This window comes from Mus musculus, chromosome 8 (genome assembly GCF_000001635.26).
Source record: "Mus musculus strain C57BL/6J chromosome 8, GRCm38.p6 C57BL/6J".
Taxonomy (NCBI): Eukaryota; Metazoa; Chordata; class Mammalia; order Rodentia; family Muridae; genus Mus; species Mus musculus.
In genome coordinates, this window is record NC_000074.6 from 83,332,592 (window position 1) to 83,345,303 (window position 12,712).

Below are 12,712 nucleotides of genomic sequence, written 5' to 3' on the forward strand. Positions count from 1 at the left end.
CGCCAGACGCTGGACGGTTCCCATGGCAACGGCGGCGGCCGCACTCCCAGCCCAGCGCCAACGAGTTCCCTGTGGACTCGGCCTGGGAACTTTGCTCTGGGCTTTCCGGGACTCTTCCACCGCGGGCGTGACCACAGCACTTTCACTTACATTTCCTAATCTGCGAAGTGATTATTTCCCATCTTTATGAGGCACAAAGGAAACTTGGGTCGAAGGCACTTTATGGATGACGCAAAAGAACTTGCGTGACTAAGTGTGTGCAATGAGAAGTTGCGAGTTTTTCCTCTGAAAACAAACATGGAACACTTAATTCATCAAACGTTCATTTCTTAACATCGTTTCTACTGGAGGAATAATCTGTGCCTTTTTTTTAAACCTCAAAAGTATGGTTTTTATGTGCTAGGTGGTCTTCTACAAGGGACTCGCACGCCAAACCAACCAGCAAAAGCATAGTATCAGGTGAAGCTGCCTAACAAAGTTATTAAGGGGATTAGGGAGTAGGGGAAGGGATCATTACATACAGCGGAATCAGCAAAGTAAGGATAAGCGTTACTAGAGGAGATGAGGGAGTGTGCTGGGCCAGCTTCAGGAGGAAGACTGATCCACAGGACAGTAAATGTAGAAGTCCTGGGTTAGGAATGTATTACAAAAGGCTGATGGCACAATAATGGGGTTGGTGGGTTGGATAAGAAAGAGCCAAGTGGAGAGAAGGCTAAATATAAAAGAAGTTAAAAATGAAACAAAAGAAATTCCTGAATTGGGCACGCTCATGCATGCCTGTAATTACATGCCAGCTGGAGGGTGATGTGGGCAGGGAGATCTGCAGTTCAAGGCTACTTAAGGATCTGCCTAAAAAAGTAGATAGATAGATAGATAGATAGATAGATAGATAGATAGATAGATAGATAGATAGACAGACAGACAGACAGTTTAGCCTCCTACCCAAACAAGATTCCTGGCTCCTTGGTCCCCTTGTCAGGACCAACCACTATTAGTTCCTTATACTTCCAAAAATATTCAAGCCAGTGTCTTGTCTATGCCCCATCCATCTCCGTGTTAGGTCTGATTAAGTGCGCAGTACATGCCTTTCCAATTTTTCTTTTTTTCAAGACAGGGTTTCTCTGTGTAGCCCTGGCTGTCCTGTCACTTTGTAGACCAGGCTGGCCTCGAACTCAGAAATCCACCTGACTCTGCCTCCTGAGTGCTGGGATTAAAGGCATGCACCACCACGCCCGGCATGCCTTTCCATTTTAAAGGTAGATTCTTCTTGTAGAGCATAAACCTATGAAGGGCAGACAAGCCACCACCTTTGCCCCATGGGAGTGAAATATTTCGTGGAGACCATCTCTCTCCCTGTCTCCAGTCAAGTTCTTGTCCCGCCCTCCTCTAAGAATGGAGTGGTCAGACAACAAAGACGTGTTATTGACACTCTGGGATTAACAGCCTTTACAAGATAAAAACTAGTTTAAACAGATTGCCATGTAGGATTTTACTATTCAGAGCCATTTGAACTCTCAGTTCCTGAAAGCATACAGCTCTAGCAGGTCACTGGACCAGCATGGTGGCCAAGCTGGGACTCAAGGCTCTGAAGCTGCAAGTCTGGAAGTCTACATCAGAGTAGGTATCACAGCAGTGGGTCTTGGAGTCAGGAAGCAGCTGCAGAGACAATTCCCTTCTTAGCCAGACTGCAAACTCTTGGAGAAATGAACCCTCTGCCTCAGCTGCTGGCCATATCCTGGAGCAGCCTCAGGTGAGCTCCCTGCCCAGAGTAGAAGGACCAGGGAGCCTCCAGTCAAATCCATCCCCCGGGAGTGTTGGAGGCAGCCTTTCTTCTATATGCTCCTGCAGTAAGCTGTTCTGTTTCTATAGCTTTGAGTATCCAAATTTATAGGTTACCAAGCAGGCCCTGATTGGCAAATCTTGAAAATGGGTATGTCCTGAAAGTGGAAGAATTAGAATTTAGGATCAATCAAGGAAGAGTTATCAAATCTAATGGGGTAGGGGTAAACCCAGAGACCAGCAAAAGTTCTCAGTCAAGTACACAGCTCTCTGTTAGAGTAGGAAAATGTAAAAGAAATCTCTTGGCCAGCCACACACCATCTTTGGCGCGAACCCAGCAGAGGGTCCCAAGGTCCCTAGAGGACTCTCCACGATGCAGGCCCCCTAGCACACCAAGGGCCTCAGGATCACTAGTGAGTAGAATGCAAAATCAATTTCAAAGAATCCTGGAGGGTCTTGTGCCAGCAGGAACAGGGACAAAGGAACCCTGCCCTACCAGAGGATGGAATTCTTTCCTGTCAGAGCCAGCTGCGCACCATCTTCAGCGTGAACCCAGTACAGGGTGCCAAGGTCCCCAGAGGACTCTACACCTGGGACTTTGGGATCACTGGAGGCAGAGTTGAGACCCAGACCCCTGGGCACCTTCCTTGCCAGAGGAGAGTCCCGCCTCCAGGGAGGGCTCTAACCCCAGGACACAGGAGGTGGATCAGAGCTCCAGACTTCTGAACACCTTCCCTGGAAGAGGAGAGCTTGCCTGCAGAGAGTGCTCTGACCACTGGGATTCAGGTGAGAGTTGGGCTCCCAGGAGTGCTGACAGAGGCTAACAGAATCACAGGAGGAACAAGCTCCAGAACCAGAACATCCACAACATCATCAGAACCCAGAACACCCACAACAGCGAGTCCTCAATACCCTAACACACCCGAAAAGCAAGACTCGGATTTAAAATCATATCTCATGATGCTGGTAGAGGATTTTAAGAAAGGCATTAAACACTCACTTAAATACAGGAGAACACTGCTAAACAAGTAGAAGTCCTTAAAGAATTATAGGAAAACACTGCTAAACAGGTAGAAGTCCTTAAAGAGGAAAAACAAAAATCCCTTAAAGAATTACAGGAAAACACAACCAAACAGGTAATGGAATTGAACAAAACCATCCAAGATCTAAAAATGGAAGTAGAAACAATAAAGAAAACCCAAAGGGAAACAACTCTGGAGATAGAAATCCTGGGAAAGAAATCAAGAAACATAGATGCAAGCATCAGTAACAGAATACAAGAGATGGAAGAGAGAATCTCAGGTGCAGAAGACTCCATAGAAAACATGGACACATTTGACAAGATCCAACACCCATTCATGATAAAAGTCTTGGAAAGATCAGGAATTCAAGGCCCATACCTAAAATTGATAAAAGCAATCCAGTAGCCAACATCAAAGTAAATGGTGAGAAGCTGGAAGCAATCCCACTAAAATCAGGGACTAGACAAGGCTGCCCACTTTCTCCCTACCTATTCAACATAGTACTTGAAGTATTAGCCAGAGCAATTCGACAACAAAAGGAGATCAAGGGGATACAAATTGGAAAAGAGGAAGTCAAAATATCACTTTTTGCAGATGATATGATAGTATATATAAGTGACCCTAAAAATTCCACCAGAGAACTCCAGCTTCGGTGAAGTAGCTGGATATAAAATTAACTCAAACAAGTCAATGGCCTTTCTCTACACAAAGAATAAACAGGCTGAGAAAGAAATTAGGGAAACAACACCCTTCTCAATAGTCACAAGTAATATAAAATATCTTGGTGTCACTCTAACTAAGGCAGTGAAAGATCTGTATGATAAGAACTTCAAATCTCTGAAGAAAGAAATTAAAGAAGATCTCAGAAGATGGAAAGATCTCCCATGCTCATGGATTGGCAGGACCAACATTGTAAAAATGGCTATCTTGCCAAAAATCTACAGATTCAATGCAATCCCCATCAAAATTCCAACTCAATTCTTCAACGAATCTGCAAATTCACCTGGAATAACAAAAAACCTAGGATAACAAAAACTCTTCTCAAGGATAAATGAACTTCTGGAGGAATCACCATGCCTGACCTAAAGCTGTATGTACTACAGAGCAATTGTGATAAAAACTGCATGTTAGTGGTATAATGACAGACAAGTAGACCAATGGAATAGAATTGAAGACCCAGAAATGATCCCACACACCTATGGTCACTTGATCTTCGACAAGGGAGCTAAAACCATCCAGTAGAAGAAAGACAGCATTTTCAACAATTGGTGCTGGCACAACTGGTGGTTATCATGTAGAAGAATGTGAATCGATCCATTCCTATCTCCTTGTACTAAGGTCAAATCTAAGTGGATCAAGGAACTCCCCATAAAACCAGAGACACTGAAACTTATAGAGGAGAAAGTGGGGAAAAGCCTGGAAGATATGGGCACAGGGAAAAAATTCCTGAATAGAACAGCAATGGCTTGTTCTGTAAGATCGAGAATTGACAAATGGGACCTCATGAAACTGCAAAGCTTCTGTAAGGCAAAAGACACCATCAATAAGACAAAAAGGCCACCAACAGATTGGGAAAGGATCTTTACCTATCCTACATCAGATAGGGGACTAATATTCAACATATATAAAGAACTCAAGAAGGTGGACTTCAGAAAATCAAATAACCCCATTATAAATGGGGCTCAGAGCTAAACAAAGAATTCTCACCTGAGGAATACCGAATGGCTGAATAGCACCTGAAAAAATGTTCAGCATCCTTAATCATCAGGGAAATGCATTTCAAAACAACCCTGAGATTCCATCTCACACCAGTCAGAATGGCTAAGATCAAAAATTCAGGTGACAGCAAATGCTGGCGAGGATGTGGAGAAAGAGGAACACTCCTCCATTGTTGGTGGGATTGCAAGCTTGTACAACCTCTCTGGAAATCAGTCTGGCCATTCCTCAGAAAATTGGACATAGTACTACTGGAGGATCCCGCAATACCTCTCCTGGGCATTTATCCAGAAGATGTCCCAACCGGTAAGAAGGACACATGCTCCACTATGTTCATAGCAGCCTTATTTATAATAGCCAGAAGCTGGAAAGAACCCAGATGCCCCTCAACAGAGGAATGGATACAGAAAATGTGGTACATTTACACAATGGAGTACTACTCAGCTATTAAAAAGAATGAATTTATGAAATTTCTAGACAAATGGATGGACCTGGAGGGTATCATCCTGAGTGAGGTAACCCAATCACAAAAGAACTTACATGATATGCACTCACTGATAAGTGGATATTAGCCTAGAAACTTAGAATACCCAAGATACAATTTGCAAAACACATGAAACTCAAGAAGAAGGAAGACCAAAGTGTGGATACTTTGTACCTCCTTAGAATGTGGAACAAAATACCCATGTAAAGAGTTTCAGCCAGGCGTGGTGGTGCATGCGTTTAATCCCCACACTTGGGAGGCAGAGGCAGGCGAATTTCTGAGTTAGAGGCCAGCCTCGTCTACAGAGTGAGTTCCAGGACAGCCACGGCTACACAGAGAAACCCTGCCTCAACAAAAAGGAAAAAAAGGAAATACAGAGACAACGTTTGGATCTATGACAGAAGGAAGGACCATGCAGATACTGCCCCATCTGGGAATCCATACCCATCAAACCATCAAACGCAGACCCTATTGCATATGCCAGCAAGATTTTGCTGACAGGACTCTGATATAGCTGTCTCTTGTGAGGCTATGCCAGTGCCTGGCAAACACAGAAGTGGATGCTCACAGTCTTCTATTGGATGCAACACAGGGCCCCCAATGAAGGAGATAAAGTACCCAAAGAACTGAAGGGGTCTGTAACCCTATAGGAGGAGCAACAATATAAATTAACCGGTACCCCCTGAACTCGTGTCTCTAGCTGCGTATGTAGCAGAAGATGGCCTAGTCGGCCATCATTGGGAGGAGAAGCCCTTGGTCTTGCAAAGATTATATGTCCCAATACGGGGGAAATGACAGGGCCAGGAAGTGGGAGTGGGTGGGTTGGGGAGCAGGGCTGGGGGAGGGTATAAGGGACTTTCAGGATAGCATTTGAATTGTAAATGAAGAAAATATCTAATAAAAAATAGTTTAAATAAAAACAAATCTCTTTCTGGTTCTGGTTGCTCCCTGGATCTCTGCAGGCCAGCTGCTTCCCTGCAGAGGCAATGGCTGCCAGCTTCCTTCTACTAAGGAATTTTGCTCAGATGGATTTTTGTTTCCTTTTGCAGATATATATATATATATACACATACATATACACACATATATAATCAGTAGAGTATAGTAATATATAAAATCAGTAGAATATATTAATATATTAATATGTATATATTTATTTATTAAATCTTCCCTATTCCTAGGAGAAGATGCTCATCACATGCCCTTTGGATTTCTTCTTCTATGGAGCCACCTAAGAAGTAGTGAAGTACTAAGATGAGATTCTGCCTCCCAGGAGAAAATGGGCCTTCATTATCTGCTCTCTAGGGCTCTCCATTAAACCACGTGCCCTTTCAGACCTTATCAGTTATGTAAAAGCAAACCAAAGGCTGCATATAAGTCTGGTTAAAGTGGGGTGTGTGTGTGTGTGTATCTTTTTCAGTTGCTCTTTCATCTTATTTCTTGAGATGAGGTCTCTAACCAAATGTGGGGCTCCTGGTTTAGATAGGCTGGCGAGCCAGCATGCTGTAGGGATCTTCACGTCTTCACCCCAACCCAAGCTGTGGGGCTGTAAAGTGCTTGGCTGATGCACTGGTATTTTTACACAGTTGCTGGGTGTCTGGCCTCAGGTAGCCCTGCTGACATGGTGAGCCACCTTCCCAGCCTTTGATTATAATTTTTAGTCACTCTGCTGTATCTCTATTTCTTAAGACTAAAAAAAAACCATAAGACTGGACTGGAGAGACTGCTGAAAGGTGAGAACTGCTTGACCTGGCCACTTACCATCTACCTGTGGTGGCTCAAGCAGTTGATCCTCAGGAGACCCAAATAAATAGCACTATGTCCTTGAGCATAAATTCAGGATGGTCCCGAGACCAAAATATCATCTCTGGGTATTTATCAGGCATTAGCCCTAGAACCAAAGTCCGCAGTCACTCAAGTCTTTGATGTAAAATAGTGTGATGTACATACATCTGCCACCTGCAGCTTAATACTGTACTGTAAGTGACCTACAGATCTCATCATTCTTAGACGAATGCAAACACTATGTACATTTTTATACCTTGTTGTTTTAGCCATACAACAAAAGTCATCTTCCCAAATGTTTTCTATCCACACTTGTCTGAAGCTGCACATGCCAAATTCAGAGCAGAAAGGGCCTGCTATTTAGCACAGGTGAGGATTTTAAAACTTACTTTAAATTATTCATTTTAATGTGTATTGTTACTCTGTCTGCATTTCTGTCTGTGAACCATAAGCATGCCTGGTACCTATAGAAGTCAGAAGAAAGCATCAGATCCCCTGGACCTGGAGTTACAGTTGTGAGGCAATATGTGGTTGCAGGGACTCAAACACAGGTCTCCTGCAAAAGCAGTCGTTGTTCTTAACTTACAAGCCATTTCTTCAGTTCCAGTAATTTTAATTCATCTCTTATAAGTAAATGCACTTGGAGGAATGTTGTGGTGTGAATGTGAAATGTCCTTCACAGGCTCAGGGATTTGCATACTTGGTCTCCTGCTGATGGCCATACTTGGGCAGGTTGTATAACCATTGGTGGGGTTGGAGCCTGGCTGGAGAAAGTATGACCCCTGGGCACGTCTTGGGATTTTATCACAACCCTACCTCCTGCTCTTGCTTCCTGACTGCCCATGTAATGTAATCAACCAGGCTACTACTCCTTGTCTTGGATAGGGTTTCTATTGTGAAGAGACACCATGACCAAAGCAACTCTTATAAAGGACATTTAAATAGTTTAAACTGGCTTACAGTTTCAGAGGTTCAGTCCATTATCATGGCAGGAAGCATGGCAGCATCCAGGCAGACATGGTGCTGGAGGAGCCCAGAGTTCTACATCTTGATCCAAAGATAGCCAGGAGAAGACTTTTCCACAGGCAACCAGGGGAAGGCTTTCTTCCACTTGGGGGGGGGGTAGCCTAAGCATAGGAGGTCTCAAAGCCCACCTACATGGTGACACACTTCCTCCAACAAGGCCACACCTCCTCCAATAAAGCCACACCTCCTAATAGTGCCACTCTCTATGACCAAACCACTATACTGCAAACTATGCCTTCTCCACTAAGATGGTCTGTCTCCCCTTAGAACTGTAAGCCAGAACAAGACTTTCTCCTTTAATTTTCATCTGGTCAAGTGTTCTGGTACTGTAATGTGTACTGTAAAGTAATTAAGACAGAAGAAAATGTCATGTGTGGGACTAGTCAACGCTGAGCCAGAGAGGATAAGAGGAAGAGTTTTTCAATTATTGTACGGACCATAACGATGGTAGGAAGTGTACTCAAAGCCCAGCAGAACAGACAAGGGAAACATCAAGGCACAGAGATGGAAGCTTAGGCTATGAAAAAGGTACACTACATAGTGCCAAATCACTGTCACAATGCAGAAGAAGAAATAAGAAAAAAATGTAGCTCTTGAATTTACAAAACTAGAATGGACACGGTCATTGCCATACTCAAGTCAAATGTCTCTGAGATTTATGAAACTTCATGTAGTTTCAACAAGACAGGAAGAATGAAAACCCAAGACTTGCTCCAGCGCTCCTTCCTAATGAATGCCAGGTTGTGCTGAGTTCCTGAAGAACACAGGAAATCTCATGTTACCTTGTGAATCAGTGAAAGCAGAAACCCTAATCTACACTTGTATTCTCTGTTAACCCCATATAGCTGCAGGGGTCAATGTCTATGTTTGTGGCATACTACCATAGAGACCAGGGGGACATCCTTGATTTGGGCAGCCACGTGGGACCATGTGGATATCCAGGGGCTGTGTAGAACTAACCTTGCTCCTCATGGGCTGCTATGCTTTGGAGAGGTGGCCCTACCTCTCACCAGTGGTAGAGCTCTGGAGAGCAGGCCGTGCCTTGCCAAGGCAGCACAAGTGCTGGATCCATGAGGTGGTGTGGTCTGATCGGTGCTCTCCCTCCAACCCCTTGCCACCTGCCTGTGGTCACCTGCCTGTGGGTTGTGAAGGGCCCTGTACCTCACCTGGTGTGATAGTTTGAATAGGTCTGGTCCCCTTAGACTCCTGTGTTTGAATGCTTAGCCCATAGAGAGTGTCTCTGTTGGGAGGTGTGGCCTTGTTGGAGGAAGTGTGTCACTGTGGGGCAGGCCTCCTAGTGCTCAAGCTCCACCTACTGAAGAATCAAGATGCCTGCAGATCAAGATGTAGAACTCAGGGCTCCTCCAGCACCATGTCTGCCTGCAGGCTGCCATGCTTCCCACCATAAGGATAATGAACTGAACCTCTGAAACTGTAAGCCAACCTTAATTAAATGCTTTCCCTTATAAGAGTTGTCTTGGTCATGGTGTCAATTCACACTTAGGCAGCACAGTAAATCTGACTGAGGGTGTGAATGCAGAGAGCTCGCCCCACCACTCATCTGCCATGAGGGGGAGTAGGTGTGGGGGGAGCCCCTCCCCCATCTCCCCGTTCACCACCTGTGGTGGTTGGATAGTGGGCCCTGCGTTTGTCCTGGGCAACACAGTGGAGCTGGCCCTGATGGAAAAGGCATGGGTGAGCCAGCCCTGAGGGTGGGAGAGCTGGCTCAGCCCCTCACAGGTTGCAACATTTGGGAGAGTGGGCCCTGTGCCTCAATTGGGCACCACAGTGGAGCTGACTCTAGTGGCATGGGTACAGGGGAGCAGGCCCAAGGGCAGGAGAGGAGAGCTGACCCCGTTCCTGCCATATTGGATGGCCTAGCTGAACAGTAATGGAGAGTTCACCTTGGTGGTGCAGATGAGGGAGAGCCAGTGTGCTGACCAGCTCAGCCACTACCCAGGCCCACGGCTTTAAGTTGGCCCATCCCACGATGCACATCATCTTTGAATTGTTGGAGTATGTGAAAGGGCCAGTCCCACTGATCCAAAGGGGCAGGATCTCTATGACACAGGGCAACAACAGGATAACTGGATGGAGTCCTGATGAGGATTCATTATTGATGGTGTCACAGAAGCCAGAGATCTCAAACCAGACTCATTGGAGGAACATTTGCAAGTGAAGATGTGTAGACAGAAGGACACACTGTGACATACTACAGCTTCCATGATGAGATGTTCCCTATGCTCTGTTTAGTTTCTTTTTTATTTTAAGGGGAGATTGTACAGATGGAGGGTAGATATAAGGGGACCAGGAAATGAGTGGGACTGGGTATATGATGTGAAACTCACAATCAATTAAAAAAAATTTTTAAAGAGTCTGTTTGACAAGCTATGCAAATGTGTATGGTCAGTGAGTCAAATGTGCTATAGGACCCTAGGATTCCAGCACATTCAAAAGATTTTAGAATTTTTCTGGGCTCATTCAAATGTTTTGGTTGAAACATAATACTGCCACCTTGTGGCAGTCATTAGTGAATGTGTGCTTTAAAAGTTCCTGACAGAAAACATTAGCTTGCTTGCTACTGAGCTCTCAGGAGAACATGCCACCCTATCTTTTTTTTTTTAATATTTTTATTAGTATTTTCATCATTTATATTTCCAATGCTATCCCAAAAGTCCCCCATAACACCCCCCACTCCCCTACCCACCCACTCCCACTTTTTGGCCCTGGTGTTCGCCTGTACTGGGGCATATAAAGTTTGCACGACCAATGGGCCTCTCTTCCAGTGATGGCCGACTAGGCCATCTTTTGATACATATGCAGCTAGAGTCAAGGGCTCCAGGGTACTGGTTAGTTCATAATGTTGTTCCACCTATAGGGTTGCAGATCCCTTTAGCTCCTTGGGTACTTTCTCTAGCTCCTCCATTGGGGGCCCTGTGATCCATCGAATACCTGACTGTGAGCATCCACTTCTGTGTTTGCTAGGCCTCGGCATAGTCTCACAAGAGACAGCTATATCTGGTCCTTTCATTGCTGGTATATGCAATGGTGTCAGCCTTTGGAAGCTGATTATGGGATGGATCCCCAGATATGGCAGTCTCTAGATGGTCCATCCTTTCGTCACAGCTCCAAACTTTGTCTCTGTAACTTCTTCCATGGGTATTTTGTTCCCTAATTTCTTTCTCAGCTTGTTTATTCTTTGTGTAGAGAAAGGCCATTGACTTGTTTGAGTTAATTATATATCCAGCTACTTCACTGAAGCTGTTTATCAGGTTTAGGAGTTGTCTGGTGGAATTTTTAGGGTCACTTATATATACTATCATATCATCTGCAAAAAGTGATATTTTGACTTCTTCCTTTCCAAATTGTATCCCCTTGATCTCCTTTTGTTGTCGAATTGCTCTGGCTAGGACTTCAAGTACAATGTTGAATAGGTAGGGAGAAAGTGGGCAGCCTTGTCTAGTCCTGATTGTAGTGGGATTACTTCCAGCTTCTCACCATTTACTTTGATGTTGGCTACTGGTTTGCTGTAGATTGCTTTTATCATGTTTAGGTATGGGCCTTGAATTCCTGATCTTTCCAAGACTTTTATCATGAATGGGTGTTGGATTTTGTCAAATGCTTTTTCCTCATCTAACGAGATGATCATGTGGTTTTTGTCTTTGAGTTTGTTTATATAATGGATTACGTTGATGGATTCCCATATATTAAACCATCCCTGCATCCCTGGAATAAAACCTACTTGGTCAGGATGGATGATTGTTTTAATGTGTTCTTGGATTCGGTTAGCGAGAATTTTATTGAGTATTTTTGCATTGATATTCATAAGGGAAATTGGTCTGAAGTTCTCTATCTTTGTTGGGTCTTTCTGTGGTTTAGGTATCAGAGTAGTTGTGGCTTCATAGAATGAGTTGGGTAGAGTACCTTCTACTTCTATTTTGCAGAATAGTTTGTGCAGAACTGGAATTAGATCTTCTTTGAAGGTCTGATAGAACTCTGCACTAAATCCCTTTTGGTCCTGGGCTTTTTTTGGCTGGGAGACTATTAATGATTGCTTCTATTTCTTTAGGGGATATGAGACTGTTTAGATCGTTAACTTGATCCTGATTTAACTTTGGTATGTGGTATCTGTCTAGAAATTTGTCCATTCTATCCAGGTTTTCCAGTTTTGTTGAGTATAGCCTTCTGTAGAAGGATCTGATGGTGTTTTGGATTTCTTCAGGATCTGTTGTTATGTCTCCCTTTTCATTTCTGATTTTGTTAATTAGGATGCTTTCCCTGTGCCCTCTAGTGAGTCTAGCTAAGGGTTTATCTATCTTGTTTTCTCAAAGAACCAGTTCCTTGTTTGGTTGATTCTTTGAATAGTTCTTCTTGTTTCCACTTGGTTGATTTCGCCCCTGAGTTTGATTATTTCCTGCCATCCACTCCTCTTGGGTGAATTTTCTTCCTTTTGTTCCAGAGCTTTTAGGTGTGTTGTCAAGTTGATAGTGTGTGCTCTCTCTAGTTTCTTTTTGGAGGCACTCAGAGCTATGAGTTTCCCTCTTAGAAATGCTTTCATTGTGTCCCATAGGTTTGGGTATGTTGTGGCTTCATTTTCATTAAACTCTAAAAAGTCTTTAATTTCTTTCTTTATTCCTTCCTTGATCAAGGTATCATTGAGAAGAGTGTTGTTCAGTTTCCACGTGAATGTTGGCTTTCCATTATTTATGTTGTTATTGAAGATCAGCCTTAGTCCATGGTGGTCTGATAGGGTGCATGGGACAATTTCAATATTTTTGTATCTGTTGAGGCCTGTTTTGTGACCAATTATATGGTCAATTTTGGAGAAGGTCCCATGAGGTGCTGAGAAGAAGGTATATTCTTATGTTTTAGGATAAAATGTTCTGTAGATATCTGTCAG

General features: G+C 43.9%; 1 long non-coding RNA gene across 1 annotated transcript; it reads left to right on the forward strand.

Moving 5' to 3' along the window:
- The first annotated feature begins 27 nt into the window (after positions 1-27).
- Gm32327 (predicted gene, 32327) lies at positions 28-6,335 on the forward strand. Its single transcript, NR_168721.1, has 2 exons — positions 28-459; positions 6,183-6,335. It is a non-coding gene; the product is annotated as a predicted gene, 32327 (long non-coding RNA).
- The last annotated feature ends 6,377 nt before the right edge of the window (positions 6,336-12,712 follow it).